This window comes from Pyrgilauda ruficollis, unplaced genomic scaffold (genome assembly GCF_017590135.1).
Source record: "Pyrgilauda ruficollis isolate IOZ18807 unplaced genomic scaffold, ASM1759013v1 scaffold8, whole genome shotgun sequence".
Taxonomy (NCBI): Eukaryota; Metazoa; Chordata; class Aves; order Passeriformes; family Passeridae; genus Pyrgilauda; species Pyrgilauda ruficollis.
The window spans coordinates 2,424,000-2,450,551 of record NW_024529932.1 but is presented as its reverse complement, the minus strand read 5'-3'; the positions used below and the strand labels follow the sequence as shown (position 1 = coordinate 2,450,551).

At 38.5% G+C, this 26,552-nt stretch overlaps 1 long non-coding RNA gene across 5 annotated transcripts in view; it reads right to left on the bottom strand.

Moving 5' to 3' along the window:
• The window catches only part of LOC121364271, a 32,684-nt gene extending 6,165 nt beyond the window's left edge, over positions 1–26,519 (bottom strand). Inside the window, exons 1-6 of one of the 5 annotated variants that reach the window (XR_005956832.1) lie at positions 25,811–26,349; positions 23,516–23,573; positions 15,209–15,383; positions 13,288–13,389; positions 12,889–12,955; positions 7,383–7,526 (exon numbers count right to left, since the gene is read on the bottom strand). This is a non-coding gene — a long non-coding RNA (uncharacterized LOC121364271). Of the gene's footprint in view, positions 1–7,382; positions 7,527–11,762; positions 11,827–12,888; positions 12,956–13,287; positions 13,390–15,208; positions 15,384–15,899; positions 18,141–23,515; positions 23,574–25,810; positions 26,350–26,436 lie in introns of those variants that run through there. The other 4 variants (XR_005956834.1, XR_005956833.1, XR_005956830.1 and 1 more) reach the window with 4 other exon arrangements.
• Positions 26,520–26,552: the final 33 nt, after the last annotated feature.

Sequence of the window (26,552 nt, the reverse complement as noted above, 5' to 3'; positions counted from 1 at the left end):
CAAAATAAAAAAAAAAAAAAACCCAAAAAAAACCCAGGCAGCTTAAACAACGCAAGACAATTAGAAGAAAACCAGTGTAATAGGATTATAAAGATCAATGCTGTGACCTTACCAGAAAAAAATCCCATATGAGGTACAGGTCACTCTTCCTCCAAAAGGATACTAAAGATATAGACAGGGTTCAAGTGTGAACAGTACTAAACATAGAAAATATCATATGAAGAGAAATTAGAAAGTTTCAAATCAGGAATATTATGCATGTACGTGTAAAGCAATTGCTCTAGAGAGGTCAGATCAGACATTTGTATGCTTGCTATCTTACAACACAAGAAAAATACAAAGAAGGACTGAAAATGTGGAAAATTCAAAACTGAGCAGAAGAAGTGGTTTTTTTCACATCATATATAATCCATTCATATTGATTATCATGAAAATTCAGTTATTAATCTAAACACAATATCCCTATCAACGACAGTATAAATTAAACCAGTTACTATACAGAGAAATCAGGAAGCAACTTACTCGTAGTAAACATCAACTGAAGCATTAGGAGGTATTTTACCACTCAAATGGGAAACTGTATTATGGTTTAAGCCAATATGATAATGCCTTTGTAAAAATATAAATTAAAAAAAGGAATAGCAACTTGATTTCATTATTGAAATTTTATTCACAATCTCACAGCAACTCATTCTACAGTTTGCATTAAATACTATTAATATCTCATTAACAACAGTAGTTGCCTTTAGAAGGTTTTGAAACAACTAAAGTTTGGACACATTGAGCTTTTATGTGAGCGGTAAAGTCAAGTACATGAAAAATTAAAAATTGCATGATTATGAACTTGTTTACTCCATCACTGCAGGTTCTATCTAAAATATCTGTTTTTCTCATTTCCAATCATAGCCAGTTTCCTAGAAGCTTGTCTATTCTTCAAAGACCTGATATTGAAGTGTTCCCTTTATCACTTTTTTAAAAGATTATTTTAACAAGGATTCTCATCACCAATCTTGCTAACAAGCACCCAAAAACTGACTACTTACCACTCACCCACAGACAAGCCAGCTAGAATTAGCTTAAGCACTGAACCCTTAGCATGCCACAACTATACTGCTTGGTTATCTTGATAAGATCATCCTGGCTTAGTTTGAAATGCACATTGTCACTGCCCACACTGCCCTGTTGTATTAGCAATTACAAAACCATACATAACATTACAACCTATATAAAACATATAACATTATAATTTTTCATCAAAGAGCAGAGTCTAATTTTATTAGGATAGACAAAAATGAAAGAGAACATAATGATGTGCCTTCATATATTTTGGTTGATTTTTTCCATCATATCTGAGACGGTAAAGAGAACATGATATTGTCTGGAGGTGGGGGAGCAGGAGAGGATGCCAGCACTGTCAATGCAAGGTTGGGCTTAGTCAGGGGCTGGGTCAGGTAAACAGGGCAGAAGTAAAGGGCTGAAGCATCACACAGTACAAGAGACAGTAAAAGTGAAGACTCATACATCAATAACAGAGCACAAAGAATCGGAAAGATTGCCTGGGAACTGTTTCCTGGATAGAGAGAATATAGCATGTACTAGGACACAAGAAACTGCGAGATTTAAAAAGCTACATGAACTTCATGTGGTGACACTTGAGTGTAGGCTCTGGTTCTGGTAGAGAAGAGAATTTCAGTCCATGGGCAGCTATGGGTCTGAGAACACCTTACTGCCAGCAATGACAGGAAAATTGGAATAAAAGCAATGCAACAGGGAGCAGAAAGGCTATATAAAATTTCTGAACCCAAAAGGCAACATCATCTGTCTTCTGAAAGCAGCAGACCATTCACCACCAGGATTCTAAGAACATAAAAATTATTCTCCTTGGGTAACTTACTCTGTTTTGCAGTTTCCATGAGCTGTGTATTTGAGTGCAAGAGCTGTCACTTGCAGATTTACCTTTCAGTTGTATAGTTTCTACCTGTGATCATTTTAATAACACATCCCATTAACAAATACTGTCACTTCCTAAAATAAAAGTGACATTTTGCTTTTCTAAAGCTATTATATCCTTGATAGTATGTTCTGAATGTACATAACTTGAAATATACCTCATTGGACATTTACCTGCAAAGTTGCCCCATGCTTTTTTCCTTTTAAGTAGAAGGTGGGCAAGAGCAATAAGCTAAATTCATGGGAGAAAGGGTGTAAACTTTATTTCATTTAGATGTAAAGGAATTTCATGTTAAGGACACTTCTTTGCTCATTCCAACAGTACCAAAGCTATTTATTTGGTAATAGGAGTTTCTGGACTGAAACAGACATTTCTGAACTTGTTGTTGATGATTAATGTACAGTTTAAGAGAGCCATTACTTTGTGACAGACACTACAGAAGCCAAGTGTCAGATAATCTATCAACTTCTGCTCCAGTCTAATTCTAATTTAACTCTTATTCTTACGGTCTTGTTTCAAATATGATAGTACAAAGACTTCAGCAGGATACATAGCAGTTGCTGTACAAGTCTTGTAGTGCTAATATCATGTAAGCATTAAATTTGATGTATTTTAGCATTAGCCAAAGCACGTTTTTGAAGACGATCAAGCGCCACAATCCCCTGCACAACCACTGAAGGAAGAGCTAAGTTTCTGCTAGAAATGAACAAAGGAAACCCGACATGAAGCCAGCTGGAGCGGCTGTTCGGCGGCCAAAGGTCCCTCCGGCCCCGGCCCCGGCTGCTGCCGCTCCCCGGGCCGCCGGCTGCGACCCGGCGAGGGAGGGACAGAGAGGAGGCTCGACCCGCCGGGTCCTAATGCCGCCGAGCCCGGGCAGCAGCCTCTCGCCTCCCGCCCCGGCGGGCTGAAGGCACCGGGCGATGCCCGGACCATCCCAGTGCAGAAATTTCTGGCCGAGGACAGATCTCACGGGGAACACCCCGAGGCCACTCGGACGCGCTCATGTGCAACACGGTCCGTGCGCCGGAAACCGGCAGAGCTGAGCACTGCCACGGGTGGAACCACCTCCGCCTCCCCCGAGAGAAAAGCACGGAAGGATTCCACGGGAAAAGGAAGAGGACGGTACCCCACCAGCCCCTGACATCGGTGCTCCTTCTATACTTGTAAGAAACCCTGATTTGTTTGTCAAAACACAGCCCTTTAGCTTTACCTGAGAGCTGCTCATCTTCATCACGCAGTACAGAAACAGAAAAAACGCTCTGGAACAGGTGGGAAAGTGAGAGAGCAGGACTAAAACTGTACATGGTGCAGCAGACATGAGCACGACTCCAGAATTTCTCCTGGCAAACAAACGAAGGCTCTTGACAAGCCAAAGACTGCAAAGCGAGGCAGCTTTTACACCTGTAGATGTGGAATACACCAGCACATCCACTTTCTGGCTTGCTGTTGTTACTATGGTCTATTAAAAGCAAATGCAGCTGGTACCACCCTCTGCACCTTCACACCATTCTTTCAAACACATCAGCTGGCCAGAGCAGTAATTTCTGACGTATTTTCACTTTGCTACCTCCTTCTTCTTGCCTGCACATCAACAGCACTTTAACATTAAACCGTAGACTTGTTATAACTTTATATGTCTTAATACCATTTTAGTGAGACATCCTTAAGTGACCTGAGACGACTTGGTCTGGGGGCGCTAGAACTGCACACAGGATTGAAACAGTTGCCTTTATTGCCTTCCAGTGTTTCCTGTGCAATTGCGATCAATGTTGTTAACAGTTGCACATAGTTTTCATTAACGTGCCTAGTCTTGCTGCCAAAGCTGACAGGGGACGGGACACACAAGCTTCCCATCAGTGAAAGCAGAGTTAGATGGGCAGCGACAACCTCCTCATGAAAACAAGCAGGGACACAGAAAAAGTTGCACCCAATGTACAGCCATAAGTAATGTTGAGTGAAAAATTTAAATTGAAGAGTGGTCTTCCCATAGATGTATCTGTTCGCTTTGGCATAAACTCCTCCATTACATACTATGCACGACAGAACAAGACCATTATTTAAAAGCCAAAATACCTGACTTGTGATATGTTTTATTTATCCTGTCACAGCAATCTGTCTTACTCCTATCAAAATGACAAAACAAAACCACAGAACAAAAATTCTGGAGACATACACATACTTTCACTACATGAATCAATGAAGGCTTAGAGTTACCACCACTATATGGCACAGAAAAAAAGCCCAAACATCCTAAAGAATCAAAAAGTATCAGAAAAGTTTTACTTCATATACTTTTCAAAGCCTTTCCTCTCACTGCTGTGAGTGCACACCTCTCACCCTACAGATACCAAAGAGCCTGCTCCTAGCAACATTCTGATGTGAAGCTTCTGTAATGTGATAATTTTTGTGACTTCATCAATAGGTAAATCTGTTTCGTCTTTCATGTTCTTATTAAACAACAAAAAATCCAATGGGTAAGAAAGCCAAATTCAAGGACAGCTAAGGTAATCAGGTCCAACTAGTTCAATCTAACACTAGTGTTTTCACAACGTGGAGAGCATTAGATCTGTGCTATCAGCTTCCAAAATAAAACAATTTCTGAATCTGTCAAAATACTTTAAAAAATACACAGGTGGCAGTGCAAATCAGATACTTCTGTAGCCTCCCATCAAATAGTCCAGAAATGAATACAATGAAACCGTTCCACCTTGTTAAAAGAAACAAAAAAAAACCAACTAAAAATTACTATTTCTCAGTTCCAACTTGGGCTTACAAGACAGATGTAGCTTACAAACTCAGCAAATTAACAGTGTGAAAAAGAGCAATCAGACATGGTAAACCACAGCTTTTTGAAAGAACATACGTTGAGTAATTGCTAGCACACGCGTCTGAAGTGCACAAAACTTCCCAAGGATTCAAACAGATATGAGCATCTTCCACATTTTTATGTGCAATGGCATCAAGTTTCACTGTGGGCTGCAATAGCGAGGGCATGCCTTGGGGCTGGCATGTTCATTTAACATATGAGTCATTCAGTGTGGAAACAACATAACAGAAATATCCACAAACCAATGAATTGTGAAAGAACTATAACATTTTCCCCCTCAGGCCAGCACCTACTAAAGTGTCACAAATTAACTTAATATCACAGAAATTGTTCAGCAAAAGAGGAATTAAGCAGAAAATGACAGTCAACTCTTTTACAAGTCAATAACTTTACTGTTTTTATTTGAAACCATACCAGTCAGTACAGTCATCTTAGAAAAGATCAACAGAAAAAGACACTCCAGACTTGATTTTTATAACTACCGCAACCACAGATAAGATACCTCTACAATATGGAAATTGCAAAGTAGGTTTTTCTTCATTGGTATCCTCCTTCAGAATCTGAGGGAATTTAAAACTAAGAACTTAACACCACACCCTTAGCCCCCTCTCCCTCCACCCCTCCCCCCCAAAAAAAGTTGGTTTAAAATAGAAATAAGATAAAATAATTAACCAAACACTTGATGTGCAATGAACCTCAGTGAAAGATTAGCCTGGCAATGAAAAAAAAAAAAAAAAAAGTTGTAGAGCAGCCTAGCTTCCTCTCCATTAGCTTCTTACTACACTAGCCCACAAAATCACAGCAGTCAAAAAACCAAAACATTTATAAGTACATCAAAGCAGCTACCTAAGTTTACATTCCTATATCTAACATGCATATTTGTCCAAGTGCAGTTAAGGGAATCTAGTATGCCCCTAAATTTAAGTTGCTGATTTGTGTTTTGTATTTTGGCACTGGAATGAGTACATAGCACTTTGAAGGCCAGATTTTATCTCCCTCCCATTGAAAGTAAGAATGAAAAACTGAATGTTAGAGAAAGGGATATTAAATAGTCACTCTTAGTCACCTTGCTTGCCAATCTAATTTCAAATAAGGAGACTGCTTACATTAATCTTTTTAGGTCTAACTTATGCACTTATATCAGACCTTTGGAGCGTGGCCACAGACCTCTCAGGAGCTCACCCTACCAGACACTCTCTGTCCTTCCTCCCCCAGTATCTTAGTGAGGATGCTCTGTTTCAATTAATGCTGCCCTAGGTACCTCCTGTGATGTACATCTCTACCGTGCAGTGGAGTCCAGAGCAGCTGGGTTCTGCCAGCCTGGCTGGTGCTCACCCCCACGAGAATACACCCCTGTTTTCCTGCTCTCCCTGTGTGCCCATGGGAAGTATCTGTGTTGGCACAAGGATGTGTCTGAGCTCCTTATCCTTGCCTCTGAGCAGGGCTAAGGCCTCTGACAGGCCCACTGTAACCACTGAGACATGAACCACCACCCCTCTGACCAGCACAGACTACCCGATTAATGCCTAATCCGCTTGTGAATCGGCTCCCGAGCCACCGCTGCTTTCTGCAGGGCACGACAAAATTCAGAGCTCCTGAGGTGTGTCTAAACCCTGATTCCACTGGAAGTAGCACACTCTGGAACAGCTATCTCAGCTATGAGACTGGCTCAGCAGAAGAATGTGCAGTGTCTGTGCTGCTCTTTACTACAGAGCATATGCACATCCAGCACCTCAAAATACCCTTACCAAGGAGCTTTGAGAACTGCCAGCTGCTACCAGATCAGTTCCACTTCAATATAAACCAGCAGTGGGATTCAAAGAGTAGGACAAAAAAGAGGCATAAATTCTTCGTTAATTTCAAGAAGTCATTATCTACACAGATAAGAATATACTTGGCTTTGGTGAAAACAAAAATTTTTGCTTAGGGAATTGTTGGCCTAAGTTATTTCAAATACTGAATTTAAAGGAATCACTTGTACTATATTGCAGTTACAGTAAAACTTTCATTGGTGTTTTTGCTTGCACTTTCTAATTGTGTAAATTATTTAAATGGTGTGAAACTTGCAACAAAGTAGTACCAATCAGTAACTCAGCATGCTGCCATATTTTTTTAACCAATATGAGGATTAAAAGTTTCCAGCTATGATTAGTTTGTCAGTAATTACATGTTTTGTATCTCCTGCAAAGCTGGATGCAATGCCTGTTAGAACATTCTCATGTGTAGTGGTGAAATATGCCACGAGAGATTATACTCTGAGTGAAAAAAAGCAGTTTTTTTTAAAATGACAGTTCAAAAATATTCAGTTCCAAATATTCAGAGAAACAGGCTCACAGTGAGCCATAAATGGCCACTAACTCCCTCTCTAAAATAACTCACTTTTCTATAAAGATGTTTTCATTATTTTTATATGCAAGAACTCAATGCTAAGTAAAGTTGTTGTACAATGCTTCAGAATTTAAAATACTTCATGATATAGAGCAATCCTCCTACTTTTCACATTTTAGAAGAAAATTTCATCCGACAAATCCTCAGAGAGAGACACAAACACATTTTACTGAGAACTATCACGTAGTGTTTAATAAATTACATGCAAATTCTTACCAGAATGCCACTACTTTTGAAGATGCTGTATCCATTGTTATCCTCAAGATTTCCATTCTTATTCATCGTTAGTACCCTGCTTCCTTTGCACTCAAGCTTCGGAACGGATTTCTGACAAGCAATCCACACCTACCAAGATGGTTTCTAGAAAGCAAATTATATAGCTGTAAGACATGGAAAACAAACCAGCAATTTGCAAACCACTGCAAGTAAAATGCAAACACAGCAAATAGAAAATTCATTCTGAAAGGTTCATCCTATTATGCTGGACACTAATATAACCACAGCTGTAAGATTATACTTTTAAATCATTGGTTCACCTATAGAAAAACTGCAAGAGCAAAATTCCTTTTTATCCCATGGAATCTCTTATATTTCATCTCATTAAGGGTGGTCATTTGCTTATGAATGATTTTTGCCTTTTTATCCCATGGAATCTCTTATATTTCATCTCATTGCTTATGAATGATTTTTACAAAACAACAGGATAAAGGAATATTATTCTAAACTATACCTAAGGTCTTCTAAGGACTTATGACAACTGACGTTCCATTTATGCTGGATAGAGCAAATACACAGAACAGTAAAAGGTCCCTGACCACATTAAAAAAAAAAACAAGTCTAAACAGGTAAGACAGCACAGGGGAAAAGTCCACACACAGCACAAACAGCAGGACTGCAGTAAATGTAACAGTAGTTCTACTCTGCAGGTGGCTTTTGCTTGCAAACAACATAGAAGGAGGTACAGGGTAAGGAGGGCACATTGGGTGGGAGGAAGCTCATGTAGTATGCAGGAACGAAGCAGAATTGAAGAGGTAGAATGGACAGCAAGAGGTGGAAGAAACAATCAGTAAGCACAGGACAGAGAACAGCTAATTAAAGTTAGAGAATGTTCTCTGAATGGTCAAAGGTCCCTGGGCTTTTGACTCTTTCTGTTCCTGTGAGTTAGTCTCCAGCAGGGTCCTTTCATTACTGCTCCCAGGCTCAGAGCAGTATACTTAGACTTATTTTATACTTATTTTCAGTTCTTTTCCCCATCACAATCCCCTCCCCCCATCTTAAGATGGGATCAAAGATCTCTCCCTCACTTGCAGCTCTAAAACAGAGATTATCTGAATCTACTCAACAATATCTGTATAGAACAAGCACATGCAAGTGATCCAATATCTTATATTCTGACTTCAACCTTCCTAACTCTCTTAGGTAACACATACTGGATAGTAGAAAAGTGAGGCAAGACACTGTTCTATAAAACAGCAGTTGAAAATTGATAAGAGTACATAAAACATTGTACTTCATGCTGAATAACAGAGTTGTTAGGATTCAGGATGGGTACAGCTGCTCTATAGGCTCTGGTGCACACAGCCAGATGGAAATATTCTAACCTTCACAGTAAACTGTACTTGTTCTAGCATTAACTGAATAGATTAGGCTTATATCAGAACAGAAGATGCATTTTCATTGTCAAAACACTCATTGTTTATATCCTTTAGCACAAATAGAGATAAGTCAGTGTAAAGAGCAAGTCTGCCTACAAAGGCAAATCAAACCCGTGAAACTGAAGTGGTGTAATTTTTTATGGGGCTGTATGGATAAGGGCAAATAAACTAGATTGAAGTCACTTTCATCTGGTGCAAGATCTCCAATAGGAATAATTTATACTGGCATAGCAACTGCAATATAATTAAAAACAATTCCTGGAATTGGGCCAGTGCTCCTGGGTTGTTTCCTTCTATGAGGAAATAAGGTACCAATAGATACAGTTTTACACTGATACAGCTCTATTCACACCGGGGAAAGGTGGCTGATACTTTAATTATGCCAGTACAGATAAAGTAGAGAAACGTCTGATAGAAAACCGAATGTCTCAGATATAGTCCATTTACCTGTTGCAAGATAGCAACAACATCCCTAGCACAGGCAACACTCTAGAGTACTAATTCCTAACTTAAAAATAATCCCTCCTGTGTCATTCCCAGAACATCACCAACCTTTGAAATGCTAATGGAATTACTAGAGACAAACCAGACTTTGAATTTCTGCCAGATTCTGTCAGGAGTTCATCTGACAAAAGTTTTCTCTGTGCGCTCAGGTGTCACTATTCTCTTCATACCTCCTTTTCTTTTAAAACAAACTTTTTTTTTTTTTTTTGTTAGCAACAAGGTTGTGGTAGTTTTGAATCTTTGTAAAAACACTGGTAAAAGTAAAGTGTGTACCTTGGCTTGAAAAATACACATAAAAGCAATTATTACTTCTCTGCCAGACTGCAGCTTTGGAAATTACCTGCAACTTGCCAATGACAATAACAGGCAAGTAGTTATCCAGCAAAATTCCTTTAGTTCAGCTGCACAATAGTACTTAAACACTACCTGCACTTTACTTGGTTGTTTGAAACAGCATCTGCCAATTCCAGCTGTGCTGTTAAAAAAACAAAACAAAACAAAAACCAACAAAAAAACCCCAAAAAAAACAACAACAACAAAAAAAAAACCACCAAAAAAACCCACAACCAAAAAACCCAACTGTTTTGCTTCTAAAGGAATAAAGTTTAGTTATTTATCCAAGTGTTCTTTAAAGGACAAAAGAAATTTAAAAAAAAAAAAGTTTTAACTACTGTGTTGCCCCTGGGACGCTATGAATGGTAACTCCCAGACAACTGAGTTGGGACACCAGCATCACCTGATAAAACAAGAATGCATTTTCTTCTTTACAACAGCTTTCAAAACAGACTCAAGAGAAATGCATTGTTTTTGTCTCCCTACCTCCACGGCCCCCTAAAATAAGACCTCTGCTCCCAGGATTCTTTGGATAAAATGAAATATCTACAATTGTAACTTACCTGTCAAAGGTGAACTGTATGTGCCTCACTAAGAATATGAACTGCAGTGACCATAACCTAGCACATGTACTGATAGGTTTATTCGTTATTAAAAAAATAGCAAAATATTGACTTTTAACAGAATGAACATTCTCATCTCAGGGATCAATCTGTATTAAAAAGTGAGGTGCTGAAAAGTAAGGGGTCTTTGTTTGCTAGTTGATGAACCTCAGTAAAAAGAAAAAAGTTGAAAATAAAACTTAACATTACAACTCTTGTATAGCATGCTATCATAAATTAATGGAAAGGGCATACTTACATAGAAAATCTTGTTAAACAAACATGATGTCTCTATTTAGAAAAGTTCTCATTGCAAATAGTTAACAGAACACTTTAAAGACCTGCCAGTAAATGTAGTCTATTATATACAGAGACTATAATTTCTCAATGCTCTGAAATTCTGTAAAAATCAATCTAAAATACTTTTAACTTACAGAAAGCATCTTGAAGGATGCAATACTTAAATCTACTCCTTAAAAATCAGCTTCACTGCTCTTTTTGATGGTATTCCATAACGTACACAATTACCATTCCACAGCATGATAATGAAGTTAATCTTCAAAGCACTACATAGGCTTCATCACCTCTTCTTGGTGAGCATGTCAGGAATGAGATACCCTCTCCTGGAAGACCTTGAAGCTCCCATAGCTGTATTGCTATAGATAAGGAATCAGACTCTCCTCCTTCAAAAATATAACCAACCAGTTCAATGTGACAACAATAAAAGAGTGGGATCCAAGAGGAGACCATTTAAGCTGGATGTTCATGAGCAGGATAACAAATTTCTGGGTCTGCACCCAAAAAAAAGTCAAGATGTTTGGACCCAAAATCAGTGTAGCACATTGGGTGGTATCCAGTCCTGCCATTGTTGCTAAGCCCTAAAGTAAGCTACACATCAGCTCCCACATGAGCCCTCTCAGACATTCTTGGAACACAAATCCCAAGAACAAGTTAAGATACGTCCTTCTGAGCAGGCAGGAAGCTAACAGTGTTCCAAAGAACAGTGTTCCAAAGATATTCCATAAAACTAATATATCAATGGGTTACCTACAGAGAGAGGTACATGCACAGCTTATGTATTGCTCAGATACTTGTATTTCAAAGTGCTAATGGCACAAACTTACCAACAGTAGAATGAACTGTCTCTTAAAATACGTCACTTCTCTAAGATTGAATGTGCTGTGTGCTACACCATTTTTTTTAAATTATAAAGAACCTTAAATAACTGTTGCTCAGATTTTCTATAACTTTACGAATTCAAGAGGTACAGGAATTTGCCCCCAATCGTTTAGCATATCCTGCGGCAAGAATTACAGGGATTACTCATTTCTATAGGGAAAAAAAAACCCAAACCTTGTATTCTTCACCACTTAGGAACACACAGCTTGTAATAAGCATGTGATTCTCCTTCTACTTATGTAAATGAATTAGGAAGCTACTATAAAGCCACTTGTATTTTACAGGTTTTTTTAACCAATGTCTTGGAAGGAGTAGTTGCTTACTTTTTAAAGCAGATGATCTATTTCAGATGCAGCTGTTTCTCTCACATTCTATATTGCCTATAAACTGAACACAGAAAACCCTAAATATATCTCATTGATGTTAACAGTCCATTGAAGTTAAATATCTTAAAAGGTAATATACGTATTTCTTTGATTTGTTGTAATCTTTTATCTTAAAATACTCTCAATTTTTATTCTTGATCTCAAAATACTGATCCTTTTATATTATCTTTCTGGTTTTGAACATGGCAAGGAAGTAAGTCTATAGTTGAAGTTGGGTAAGTCTTAAAAACAAATACCCAAATCTGTCATGTTTTCTCTTTGAAACACTACAACAGAAGAAAAACTTTTTGGTTTTTAACAAGGAAAACTTACTGCTTTTTTTAACAATTACAGAACTATTTTTCACTTTTTCCTCCCCATCCCCCCACAAAAAGCAGATTAAAAGAGGACCTTGGATCATGAAGTAGGACAAGCTACTTGAGATGGCCATAACAGCTCCTGTTGCCATTGCACACCGCCGCTCTCTAAGTTTCCTGCCCCCAGTACTGAGGCAGCAGCACCGCTGTACTTTCCAAGAGCAGAAATAAAGTACAGCAGCACCAGTCCTGGGGCACTTTAAGGCTCTCTGTTACCAACCATACTGAGCTGTCACAACACTAACTGAGTTACCCTGTCCTTGGAGAAAGTGGAGACAAGCCGAAGCAGGAAACAAACCAAGTTAATCCCATGATCTGAACAGAGCCCCTGTCACTTACTTTAATATGGAAGCTCTTAGTTCTAAATTATGCATTCAATATCAAAAGCTCTGTCTTTGAAAAATGGAAACCACAGTAGTTGGACCAACTACACAAAGGTTCATGTAGGAAAATGGGATTAGAACTAGACATTCATGTTCTCTGCCAGTACAGAAGTCCTCTTTAGAAACAGAACTGTTGGAATATTAGATAATTACATAAGGCTCAAACTGCAACTAACAAATCCTCTCACAAATATAGACATGTCTATTTTAAATTAAATGTTAAGTGAGAAATATTTATAGTTTAAGTTGCACACTTTGCTACTTAATTATCATAATTTTAAAAAGAAGCCCCCTGCAATTTCCTCCTCCAAAGAAGTTATTTACCTGATCTGTAGCTTGGGAGTCCCCAGTAGTCAGTTCTGAGATTCTCATCCCACTGAATGTCAAGGACCTAGCATTTGAAGGACGGTATTTCAACATCAGTTATTGACAACTTAACTTTGACTCACCAAAGATAAACCAACCTTCATTCCCACTCAGGTCAAGTCATTGATTTCACAGAAAACACATTTAGAAAGCAGAGCTGAATGCTTTCAGAAATTCCACCCATGAGATAAAAAGAGGGAAAAAACCCCCAGCCAGCAAAAAGGAACTGATATAAAATGTTTGAGACTTCTTGATGCATTATGAATCAAGCATTTTTGTATGCTTCTCTGCAAAGTAACATATAACCAAAATTACTCTTAACTGCTTGATGAAATGATATGATCTCAAATACCTTACCTTCTCACTGTTTAGATACAGGACTCTGTTCTTTGACAAAAACCCAATTTTATCCTCGTACCAGAGGTTGTGTGAGGAAAATAACAGTTCTGCTGAAAGAGTCTGAAAAAAAAAATACACTTGCTGCTCTCAATATCCATATTATAGACACCATAAGCATTTTTATGAATAATGCTGAACTTCGTTTCTGTTTTAGTCTTGTCCTACTTTGGGTTCAATGGAACTGTGTTCCATTGAAGTTTGACTTCATGTACAGCCAGAATAGATTCTCACCAGCAGGACCTAATAAGCTTAATAAATATTGTCCTTCAATTACATTAAAAATAAATTTGGATACACCAAAGCCCTCAGTTTTTATAATTCTGCATCATTAAAAAAAAAACCCAACAATTTAAAATTGTATCTAGTGAACACTATTCATAGCATTCACACTGCAAAATAGGACCAGATAATTCTGGTTTGTGATGATTTTATTGACAGGCATTTCAATTTTTAGAAGTACACTGAAGCAACAGCCTCCTTTTCACTACTGCTGTTCCTGTTTGGAGTACACTAACAGTTCAAAAGCTATTTTAAACTCTTTTCTGACCTCTAATTATCCATTACATTATAAAGCATTTATTTAAAACAACATCTTCATGATTCCTACAAGAATCAGGGGACTAAACTAAAGGCTTACACTTAAAAAAAAGCAATGCTCTTTCTACATCACCAAAGTTCTCAGCATCAGTTCTCTACCAGGAAGGCACTGACAGGAAGTCAAACGTGCATGAAAACACACAGAACAGGAGCCTCTGTTTCCAGATCCAAAAGATACCACAGTAATATACCTAAGAAATTTGAAATTCATTTAATTCTGCAGGATTTTTAGCATAACAAATGGTACTGTTAAGGCTTCCCAGATTACAGATGCATCTAGAAAGATGCAAACGATCCAGAAATTTTACTAATAAATCTAATTTAACTAACCAAACTAGTAATTTAACTAACAGAGTAGACAGATACAGATATCATTAAAGGATTCTTGATTTGTGTACCACTGAAAAGGCTGACAAACTGTACTCTACCTGATAAGAAGCATTTGGCTGTTGGGTTTTTTCCCAAACTATCATTTATTTGTCTGCTGGTTGGAACACTAAGCCCATCGCCAGTTAAAGAATCCCCGCAGTTTGCAATGAGAACACAAGAAATTCAAGTGCCTGTTTAAATATTCACAATTATTTTATTAATTTACTGCTAATAGTTCTTATTGACTGTACATTGCATATAGCTCCCATACAGAATATTACTAGAAAACAATTTGTGCTGTGAAGTCATGATTAAGTTATAAAAATAATTGGATGTCTTGAAAAAAAAATAAACACAACATACAGAAACCATTAGTCTAAAATTAAATCCTGGTCAGGTGTTACAATGCCAAGATTTGATAACATACTTTAAAAAAAAAATAAAATTAAAATAAATTTTTAAAAATTCCAAAGCTGACTTTTTTAAAGTAGAAATTTTCCAAGTTGTGGAAACCTAACTGTGCCTTCCTTTTTACTGCCTCTGAATGACTTGAGACTTAATAACATTTTGATCAAAAGCAACAACTCAGGCTTAGCAAAATACTGAATTTATATAATAAACACATACAAAAAGTCTGAAAAAAGCATGCAGCAAAAGGGAATTGTGTCATTAAGACCATAACCCCCATTTACAGCTACTCTCAAGATAATAAATGGTGCCAGAATTATTTTCCAGACTATTTCCCTCCACACATCTCATAAGTATCTGTGCTCCTACATGTGCCTTTTAATTTCAACATACTTCATGTGTCAAATGACCAACACAAAGGCTCTGACAGGACACAGCATATATGCTAATGTAAATGAAATGCCAGCATACCAAACCCAAGTAAGTATAATTAAAGAAAATGTACCTGGACTTGAAGAAGCACCCTTGAGCTGCATCAGTGCTAATTCCCAAATGAAGACTCTTCCTTGCAAATGAGTGAGCTTTCTTCAGATCATTATTCTGTGGCACAGGCTCCTCCAAATGGCAGAATGAATGTATTGCCATTATTGAAAATGTACAGATCATCTGAAGTAATTAAACTGAAAGCAAGAAATACAGCAATTTTATTTGGTCTAAAGTTACTAAAAATACTTTACTTAGTTTTCAAGAACTTGTTACTTAACAATATAATTTAAAATACATAAAGGATATGTATATGCAGTGATTGATAAAGTATAAATGAATTCATTAAACCAGACAGTTCATCTAAGCAGAGATGCCCAAATAAGGAACTTCCATTTAATGCTACTGCAGAGCACCATTGCCATACATTTTAGGGATGTTTGTTATACATTATATATTTCTTCTCTTCAAAGAGGCTTCCACCTGGCTATCTATAATGATACATATATTTTGCAGAACATTTGCTTGTATTACAGAATCTTCAAGTAGCTCAAGTTACTCCTTCCAGCATAAATTATTTTGTAACTAAAACCACCAAATGTCATCTACTACCATCGTACTAATACAGACAGCTTTAGAAGGCTGCCTTCAAGTTTCTCACAACTTTCTCTGATTTTACAGAATGTATTCAGTATTTCACTTGAGATGCTTACTTGAGGGCAAGATGAGTCACAGATTCTAGAGGCATAATCTGATGAGCATATATTCGGTAAAATGCCAGTTCAAAGAGAGAGGACCCTCCTGCTGCTTGTTCTCATCCTTAGGCCATGATCCCATCTCCTGGTGGAGCCACCCACTAGACCAGAGTGAGGAACTAGCTTGGGTTAGAAATTGCTGCTTGCCACAGACCCCTCTCGAAGTCAGGATCAATTTTCTGATTCAAGTCACTGCATGATGGCACAAATCACTGTGCTAATTCAACAGGAGGGCAAGTGAGGGAACAAGACCACACAGCCAATTGCAGCTACAGTTGTCAGTACTTAAGAAACTGCTGTTGTCACCTGAGTGTAAACTACAAGGTACATCACAGCTTTGCCACTGAAAGCAGCATAGCATACTACTGAACTGCTTTAACTTTCAGCTCCACCTCTGCGTCACTGGTCATCATCCCCACAATGACATCAAAAATGAAGACCTGTAGAGCCTCACAAAAATTGCATGGGATATAATTTCCTGCCAAAGGCCATACACTGCAAGTTTAAGGTGGGATGAACTAAACAGGGTGCGTGAGTGTATCAGTGTATAGGTTCATCCCTCTCTTGTCTGCTAATAACAGGAGCAACTTAGTCATTGTTTAGACTGCTAAACACAGAAGAGATTAATGCAGTTAAACATGTCTGCTTAGGTTAGGCCTGGCCTTTTATAACTTTCAAATCCACTACCTGATTTCAAACTTTATCAAAAAGGAAAATTGAAAAGACATTTATAGTTCAATAAGAATTCAGAGACTTCAAAAATCCAAGTACTGGGCAGATAGATATAGAAGACCAACCCACAAAGAGACGAAAGTGAAGTACAGACTGCAGCCTATGCCCTTGTTATTAGGGAACAAACACACAAGCAAGAGACACATGACAAGTACCCCAGCTGCAGCTGGTATTTTTCATTACCTCTAAGATACAACTGCATAGAAAGCTGTTGTATCTTGTGCTCACTGAACTACTAGACTATCCATGCAGAATTCAAAGCTACTTAAGTGGCATTAAAATAAGAGTCCTTGGTCTGCAAATTCCAGCTCTGCTCTTTGTGTTCAGTTTAGAAGTACAGTATGTACAGCACTTGACAGCTTCCGGTCTCCTGGCACAGCATCTCATCCTAACGAGATGCATTCTTCTTAGCAGATCAGCCACTTCATCCTTTACAACCACTAAAGGAATGAATAGCACCGAGTCCTGGTGACTTAGGAGTCTTTAGCACTTCATTCTAGCATTCAGTCTTTTGCCACTCTAATCCCATAATCAGATAACATCCAATCAACATTATTTGAAAAGAATAAAATGCTCACAACATCCTTGTGGTGAAGAGCAGCATAAAGAAATAACTTCACTCCTTCCTAGCACCTCTTATTCCTTTTAATTGCTTTCTAAACTCCCTATAAGCCCAAGAGACCTGCCAGGTCCTTAACACATTACTTGCAATGTTACCATACTCCTTGTATTTTTAAATAAAAGCATACAACCAAGTGTTTTCCTGAAATACACTGTTACCAATAAGACAGGACAACAACTATAGCCTGTTTCTGAGATTAATGCAACTATTGGGAGGCTTAAAATGTTACATAAAAACATTTCTAATTGCATGCAAGTGAAAGTGATTGGCCTTTTACAGACAGCAGTTAAGAGATTTCCTTTCTTACCACCAACTTCTTGCTTAAAAGGAAGCAATTAACAATACTAAATGAGAACAGTTATAGAAGTATCAATGGGTACAAAGTTTATACAGGCACAGGAAGAAAATCCATATGATTCCCTGCACATAAGAAGGATTATTGTTTATTAAACTCAACCAGCTGTGTCTCAACATCTACATATATTCAGATTCTACATAGTATATTCTAACAGTGGGGGGATTTGTTGGGGTGGCGGTGGTTTTGGGATTTTTTTTTAAATATAAGAATGCCCTCTCACATTCTGAGCCCTTGCTTTGGAAAGTTTTCAGGGCCTCAAGCCCTTCTTAGGCTGCTAACCTGCACTGATGCCTTTGTTACCGTAGTCTCAGTACTAGTGGTACAAGAATTAGGCAGAGTAAGTTTAAATCCATTCATGCACCTCAATTGCACATAAAGCATCAAATTTTCAGGCACTCTACTCTGGACTAATTCTAGAAAAAGTCAACTGTATGCTAGGAAAGAATTTCTGCACAAGGAATTCAATCTGACATAAAACTGTATACAAAGAATTTGAGGCAATACACAAAAAAGGCAGGGGTGTATTCCTCTTACTGTTTTTAATCTTAAAATTGGGTCAAATTTGCAACTCCATGCTACTACATGAAGCAATTAGGTAAAATAATGGCAGTGACTTACTAGAGTTCAGCTTATCCAACTAATGAATTTTTTTATAAAGGAAGTTATCTATTTGCATAATACAAGTGTGATAATCAAAAAATCATTCTAGTAGGAACAGGCCTCTGAAGGCATCTAGTTCAATCTCTGCTCAAAGCAGCATTAATATGTGAATACTCATTAATGATACGAGTTGTACTCTCAACCTTGCAGCCCACTAATCGCACGTAATCCTTAATCAAATGCACTCATCTGCCTTTGATAGGATTACTTATCTGCAGAAGGGTTTGTGGGACCAGTCACTGGCCACACATTGTTCCTAAGCATGGAACATCACAGCACTTCCAGCTGCACTCAGAACCAGTACCACACTTGCATTTCACGTCAAATGTCTTCTAATCAGGTACTGTTATGAGAGCAGCTTTCCAAGGGGGCCTGCTGTACAGGGGTAGATTTTGATGGATCACAAAAGGATGAAGTAGGGGCTGATGAACCCCTAAGCACAGAGCTGGGTCCTGGTTTCAGGTGGTTCACAGGTTATGAATGTGGGATAGAAGTCCTGCTGAGAGACCCCTATAAAAGTAATAAAAAAAATAAAAATACCTATAAAGAGAAATTAACACCACTGGCACCAACAGTCCTTTAGATATCAAGGTCAGGGAGTAAACTTCAGCAGAGTAAGTTTGGGAACCTCTGCTATAGTACTGACATTTTGTTTTGTTCCTCCAGTTTTGCTCTGATAAGGACCTCCATTTTGGATTTGTGCCTAAGTTTACACCTTTATTTCATGCATGAAATATGATACAGTATTGCTAAAAAAAAAAAAAAAAAAAAAAAAGTTAAACACTCACTAAAACAATCCACAAGTAATAATAAAAAAAGTTGAAATGCTTTATAAAAACATGATTACCCAAGCTGGATTACAAAATAAATTTTCCTTATATTAATTCAGTCATATCCTCTATTCTGAAGCATGAAATATAGTGACAGTTTATCTATGCTGTGTGACAATACATGAACTCTGCCAAACAAACTAAATAAAAAAGTTCATCTTCTAAATAATTATTTCATTTGAACATTTAATACCTGCTATTGTAAGTAACTTAATATATTAATACTGTGCACACTACTGTAAACAATATAAGCATTATTTAAGTGGTAACAACAACAAGAAGAAATAAATAGCAGAATATGTAGGAAAAAAAAGAAATTTACTTTAGCAGCTTTGCTAACTTTGGTCTTAGGACCATTCAAAAGACATTTCAAAACACTGAGTTCTGGGGTATTTTTAAATACACTGAAAACCTTTTAAATTCTACAGTTCCAGACATTATTTACATGACTTCCCCAAGCATTCACTAGTACCCTCTGTTGTTTGCTAGGTTGCATAGAGGGCCTGTCCCTATTTGACCTCACTCACTGAAACTACAGGATACTCCAACAACATCCACAAAAGGAGTGCAATTTTCCACCAGTGTTTAAGTGGCAGAAGTTAGGTCACAGGATGGTGCACCCACATCAACCATGAAGTCATGAAATAAAGGGACATGGTTCAAAGATGCAGCTAAGAAGCAGCAAGAGACAACAATCAAGCCAGCAATTCTAAAGCCAAAAACAAGAGGTCAGCCAGATTCACAAACTGACACAGCATCTTCACCAGCAAATTCCTACCTTAGATATCTTTATTTTATACTTGTGTTATGAAACTTCAATATTTTTTCTGATTAATAAAGGTAATTGATTCTACTAAATATTTAAGTTCCCCTTTAACAATAAACTCTATTGCTTTTGTGTCTTAGAAAAAAATTTACTTTAGAATAGTTGTTTGCAACAAAACTAACTGCATTTCCATGTTTGCAACCCTTCTTAGAAGTGTGGCATCTGGCATAGTAGTTTAGAAAGGAAGGTCAATACCTGACTACCAAAGTAACAAGTCCCTGTCCTGGCACCCTGTCTGAGAGCAGACAGAACAAATTTGCAAGGAAATGTTCCGTGGTATGCTCACATTGCCAGGTGCTGCTGCCATGTAAAAAACAGATGATTGGTTTTGAGTTTTGGCCAAGGTGCAAAATTACTTTAGTGAAAACTTTAACTAGGAAAAAAGCAACCAAAAAAAAAAAAAAAAAAAAGAGAGAGAGAAAGAAACAAAAAGTTATGCCAATTACAGCGTATTGTGTACAAAGAATGACATCAGCACACCTCAAAACTTCTGCATTAGCACACCACAGGTTACATAAAAATTACCAGTCTGCCTAGTTAATAACATTTCTGATATTTGGAAAAAGCACTGACAGGCTGAAAAGGACAATTACAGAGAAATGACGCTTTACATAGAATAAGTACTGAACACTACCATAGCTTTGGAATATATCTCTAATTTTAAAGTACAAAGAAAGGTTGAGCAATTGACAGGGAAGAGGACATACAATTAGATACACTTAACAGGCCAGTGGGTTGCAACACTTGAGAAGGAGAGAGGCACTAAATTTACATCAGCAAACCAGAACTCAGCAATATTTCATTTCAACTAGAAGTTGAACTATTGATATTTTAGGCTAGAGGGAAAAAGGGTAATAATTTTTTTACCACCATGATCCCACTCATCGACTCCCTACACCCTCTGTCAACCCAGGGTCCAAGAATTACAGAAAAAGTGTTCTAAAATTAGTTTGCAGACTTAAAAAAAAAATTTATTTAGAAAAGGGTAGTGGTCTCCAGGCCCAAAACGTCTCCTATTTGAGAGTGAAGAACTACCTGCATTCTTACAGCAACCAGCGTAACAAAATCATGCAGTGATTCAGCACCAGAAGCAAATGAAAACTGTGACAAAAATATCTGGGTCCTACACCTTAATAAAGACAAGTTATTTTCTTTCATTAGCCCTACCTAAGGAATGACTTCATATACAAATAAATTTTTCAGACATTAAAAAAACCAAACAAAACCACCACAGGATAATTCAGAAACAGGAAAGATTTTGCAAGGGCTTTAAGCTCACACAGAATTAGTCCTACCAACTTTAACAAGCTCTTTAGACTCAAGTAACTCTGTGAAAAATCAGGGAAGTATGCAATATGCTGGCAATTCCAGAAAGAGACGACAAGACAGGCATTTGAAACTCTTCAGAAAAAGCATCAGTCTTTCTTTGCATTTACACAGCACTCACTCAAAAGAGACGCCAGAAGCTGGAGTCTCTGTTCACACACAGGGTAAAGTGGCTGCAACAACACCAGCATCCTTACACAGGACGTTTAACCAAATGGGACTGCAGAAAGCAAAAATCTCCCAGACTAAATAAGAAAAGAACCACAAAATAATGGTGATAAAATGTAGCTCGACTGCTTCAAGTACCAGAAGGGGAAGACTCCAATGGACAGGTAAGGCTACATCAGTATAAGTTTACACAGTAAGTAAGAATGGATAATCTGTTACTTTTAAATTTCACAAAATGGATTATTGTTCTTTTTTCCTTTGTCAGTACATCTCACAAACTTAGAATCAGTCTACTTGAAAAGACTTCTTCCTTCTGAAAGCACCGGAATACATGAAAAATATCTTCAAGCACATTATGGAGTACAAAAAGATCTGGCCAATTTCTTGGACAGCAAGTGTGTTACTTAATATTCTTTGCCCTGTTAACACAGGAACTGGGTTCTGCAGCTAAGATACTTAGATTTTTTTTTTTTCCAAGATTCACGAGAGTTCAACTTTAACTAATATATTTGATTACCACTTTATTCAAGAAAACAAACAGCCTTTAAACTTACTTTGAAAACAGAATGAAACAACTAAGACTCTTTCTGGAAGTGTCATTATATCAATTATTGTTTATTTGCATAGATATAATTTAGTATTAATTTCCCTTTTATAAACACACACAAGAGTGACAACACCTTTTACACCATCCCAGTACAACACTGTCTTTAGCAGCTGTTGCTGAAAAATCACTATTCTCAAAATGAATGAAACCTTACTGACAGTACCTCTTGGAATTCTGCTGTAAGTCAACCAGTTAAACCTACAACCACCTTAGAAATTCCAGACTTTCATACAGAGGAAGAGAAAAACAGTATAAAGGCCAAACAAAAAGGAGAGTCAAATATAACCTGCCTTAAAAGAGCAATTAATGTATGAAACCAGAAACCAGCATATCACATCTGGGCTAGTGTTAACTATTTGTTCATTTCATTTCAAAACCTTTGGCTTGCTGAATCCTCCTTACTTTGTAAGTCTTTTAACCAATGCATCTCCAAACTTTCAAGTCCTTAGCATCAAGCTAGCCAATATCTTTGCCACTACAGAGACATGAATTTTGTTTGACTGTTGTTATATTGCCTCATGCTATCCTAATCCTATTGCCTAGTCCTATCCAAATCCTTCCATCAACATTAAGCTGTATTTTCTATTTTTGCTGATTTTCACAAGAGTAGCAATACAACACCACAATGCCACAGAAACATAACCTAAGTACTGGAAGATTCCTAAGGACACAAATGCACAACACAACCACTATGATCATATCACATAGCAATCAGCTTTCCATGGTTTTCAGAAACAACGTTTCACCACTGGTATTTTCCCACTAGAAAGATTCCTGAAAATAATTCACTTCTGAAAACACAAGAGATACTAAGTTAACTCTTGGCTATTGTTCCCTACTAGAATGGGGTCAGAAGCCTACAGGCTGTAGGAAATGAAAGTAAAATAACTTTAAGAATAGTATGAAAATGAAGAAATTATTTCAAAGGCCAGCTGCAATTCCCAAATGGAAATCTCTGCAGCAATTTCTGAGAGCACTGCATCAGGTGTCAAGTATTCAGCTTCTCTCTTTCTACACAGCAAAAAACACACTCCTGTTAAGGATGACAAAGTAAGAGGCACTCTTATAAGATCCAAGAAGAAAAAAGAAATCTACCTTTACCTCAGAGCAATATATAGATTTCTCCTGCTCTGTCAAGGCTACAGGCACCATAGTAGGGAAAAAATGCAGCACTTCTTTTTTTTTTCCCTGTACTTTTGAAAATGAGTCAAAAAAATGTAAGAGGTTTTTACTCCAGAAAAAATAAAGGGTTGAAAAAGGCAGCAGCTGACAAAAAAAAAAAACCCTGGCCTCTTATTTTAGACTCTCCTCTTAGAAAAGATCTCCCTCCCTTTGGTTAAAGTATTGCAATGCAATAGCAAAAGGATACTATGTGTATATATCACAATCAGTACTGTTACTAATTTGTGGGCTTAAAAATAGTTGAGGAATGCAAGAAAGTTTACCATCACAGTCACCTGGACTTCATATACAAATTATCTGAGACAATGGCTTTCTTGTGGTCTGTACTTGAAAAACAGAACATAATTAATATATTAAGCAATTAAACAGAGAAAATGAGGTACATCTATAATTAGTTACTTTATTATTCTTACATTAAAATTTAAACTTGCAAAGTGCCATTTTGGAAATGTTCTTATGTTAGGTTTTGGAAAAAAGAGGAAAGTCAAGCAGAAGTAAAATCCAAGAAACAAAACCTGCAAAGCAAAAGTTTTCAGCTGGTAGCTCCCACTCCATTCTCAGTTTCTCAGAGACCATCATGCAGCAACAACATGGTTAGAACTGAACAGCGGGTGTGTAATTTGCATGTGAAAATATTTTTAGAAGACACACATGAATAGCGTATGCTCTCAGCCCAAGTACAATTTTCTACGCAAATAAATGCCCTGAATATTGTTTCCCCAACATTCTTAACTATGTTTCAGATAATGGTTTCTTGTACAGATTTTTTTACTCTTTGAATGCACCATATATATATGCATAGATATATACATACATATACATAGATACACACATATATATATCAAGCATTAAACAACACTCATTTCAAGAGTTCTTCTTGGGGTTTGGGGGGAGACTGAGTCTTCACTGTGTCTGTGTAATCACAAAGTTGGCAAATAATGCTTGTACAGAGTGCAACAAGAGGATGATTCCCTGATTCAGGAAGTTAAATCAGACATGGATGTTCATTCACCTGCCTGAACCAAAGGAGCTTCAAAAATTGTATCTTAAAACACTCCTAATTCTTTCTATGTTATGCAAAAAGTTTCAAAAGGCAGATAGAAATTGATAAAACAAGAAATGAGCCGTGTGCTCATGCACTGTTAGTTAAATCGCAACCAAATCTAGTCAAATTGACACAACATGCAAGACAAAACTCCATTTGAGCAAACAGCAGTTTAACTAGATCCCAAAGTCATTATGAGTCCACATCTGGAACACTCAAATCAATTCCTAGTGACTGTGGAGTTGGCATCAAGTAGTAATTATTACTATAGGACTGTTTTGTTCAGGAGAAATGAAGTTCTATGGTAAAATGAGATGAAAAACATCAGTTTCTTTTCTTTGACAATACACAAATTCTGTTCCTCAGGCATATGGAAAAACTCAGGTTCTGGATTCTGTCTGTGGCAGGAGCTTTCCTTTAATCAACTTGAATGTCAGGGAGGAAAAAAGATAAAGGACACCAGTAAATCCTACTGCGGTTCTCAGGAGAATATAAAAAACACCTGAAATCATAGAATACTTTGGGTTGGAAGGGACCTTTAAAAGCTCATTTAGTCCAACCTCACACAATGAGCATGGACATCTACAAGACCAGGTTGCTCAGAGCCCTGACCAAAATGACCTTGAATGTTTCCATGGATGAAGCATCTACCACCTCTCTGGCAACCTGACAGTTTTTCACCGCCCTCATTGTAAAGCATTTCTTTCTAGACCTTGCTAAAATGTCTGTCCCCAAATATAAGTGAATTTACCAAAAAAGTTGGGGGTGGGAGGGAGGAGACAAAGTGGAGGCATTAGGCGGCTTTAAAAATCTTAACAGTATTGAGTTATGAATTCTAACTTACCAGAGAACTGGGATCTAGTACTAGAGCTTTTTTAAAATCAGCCCATGCTAACAAGCAGGAAAAACATCTATTTAATCCTTCCAGAGCACAAACACACACAAGTAAACATCTTCTACCACATTATCTCTTAGGCTGTACACACTTGAAACAAAAGTTTGTGGAAGGCTAAAACAAAACGGCAGACTCTAGTCACCCCTGGGAAAAGGTAAAACTTACACTACAATCAAAACACTAATGAAGCAAATCCCAACATCAATCTTAAAAACAGGTACTCGTGACATAATTCTTCACAAATCTCATTGCAGTATTTCTCCAGTCAGGAGAAACTTCCTCCAATAGAACAAAATACTCTCAAACATTAATTCAACCTTGACAACACTGCTGCACAAATTAAAGGAATAACTACAGCAAAAAATTAGATTACGGATGTTACGACGGACCCGTTATAGTAACACAACATTTCACAATGCAAATCATACAGTGCTAAGCGCTTTTTAAAAACGCAACCAGGAGCAGCGTGTCAGGAGAGCAGAGGCAGGCAGCAGGAGAGAAGGCATTTCTGTGCTATCACTGGAACAATCTCCTGACTCACTGCTCAGCCCCGGGGAGCAGGAGGAGGCTGGGGCCGCACTGACAGCTTTCCTGACGCAAGAGAAGCGGAGCACTGACCTAAATGCCGCAGCTGCTGCGCTCCTTGCAGCTCAGCCCGAGGAAAAGGGGCCAGCACGGATTCAAGGGCCAGCCACAAACACTCGAGCTCCTGCAGCCCGAGGCTGCTGCTGCTGCAGAGCCGCTCGCCCAGACCCCCACATCACCTCGACCTCTTGAGCCTGATACTTCCAAAAACGACTGCGAGGCGAGCTCTAGGCTGACATTTAGAGCAGAGATTTTCAACAGGGAGCTGCGCATCCCCGCAGCGCTTCGGCGGCAGCAGCAGAACTGGCCGCGCCAGGGTCTCGGGCAGAGAGTCACACGCGAGGCACCGAGCCTCGGACAAGGTTAAACCCCACCCTGGGCGCGCCTTTAGGCAGCTATTCAATGGCCCGCAGGTTAATCATTTACTCCCTGCCCCGGGCACCGCGCCGAGCGGCGGCGCGCCCGCTCCCGCCACAGGGGCGAGCGCTGCGGGGCCGCCGCCCCCCGGGCCTCGGCTGGGGGGGAGCAGCTGCGGGCCCCTCCCTGCCCGGGGAGGCGCCGCAGGACCGGCCCTGGCCGCCGTCCCCTCCCACCGCGCCGCGTGAGTGACGGAGCGGGGCGGAAGGACGCGGAGGAGAGAGGGAGGGAGCGAGAAATACCTCGGGCGCTGCTGGCCCCGCTCGGCGCAGCCCAGGGCCCGCCCGGCGGTGGCTCCGCCTCTGCCGGCTGCCGGGAGCGGGGCGGGCCGGGCCCGCATGGAGGCGGGAGCGCGCCG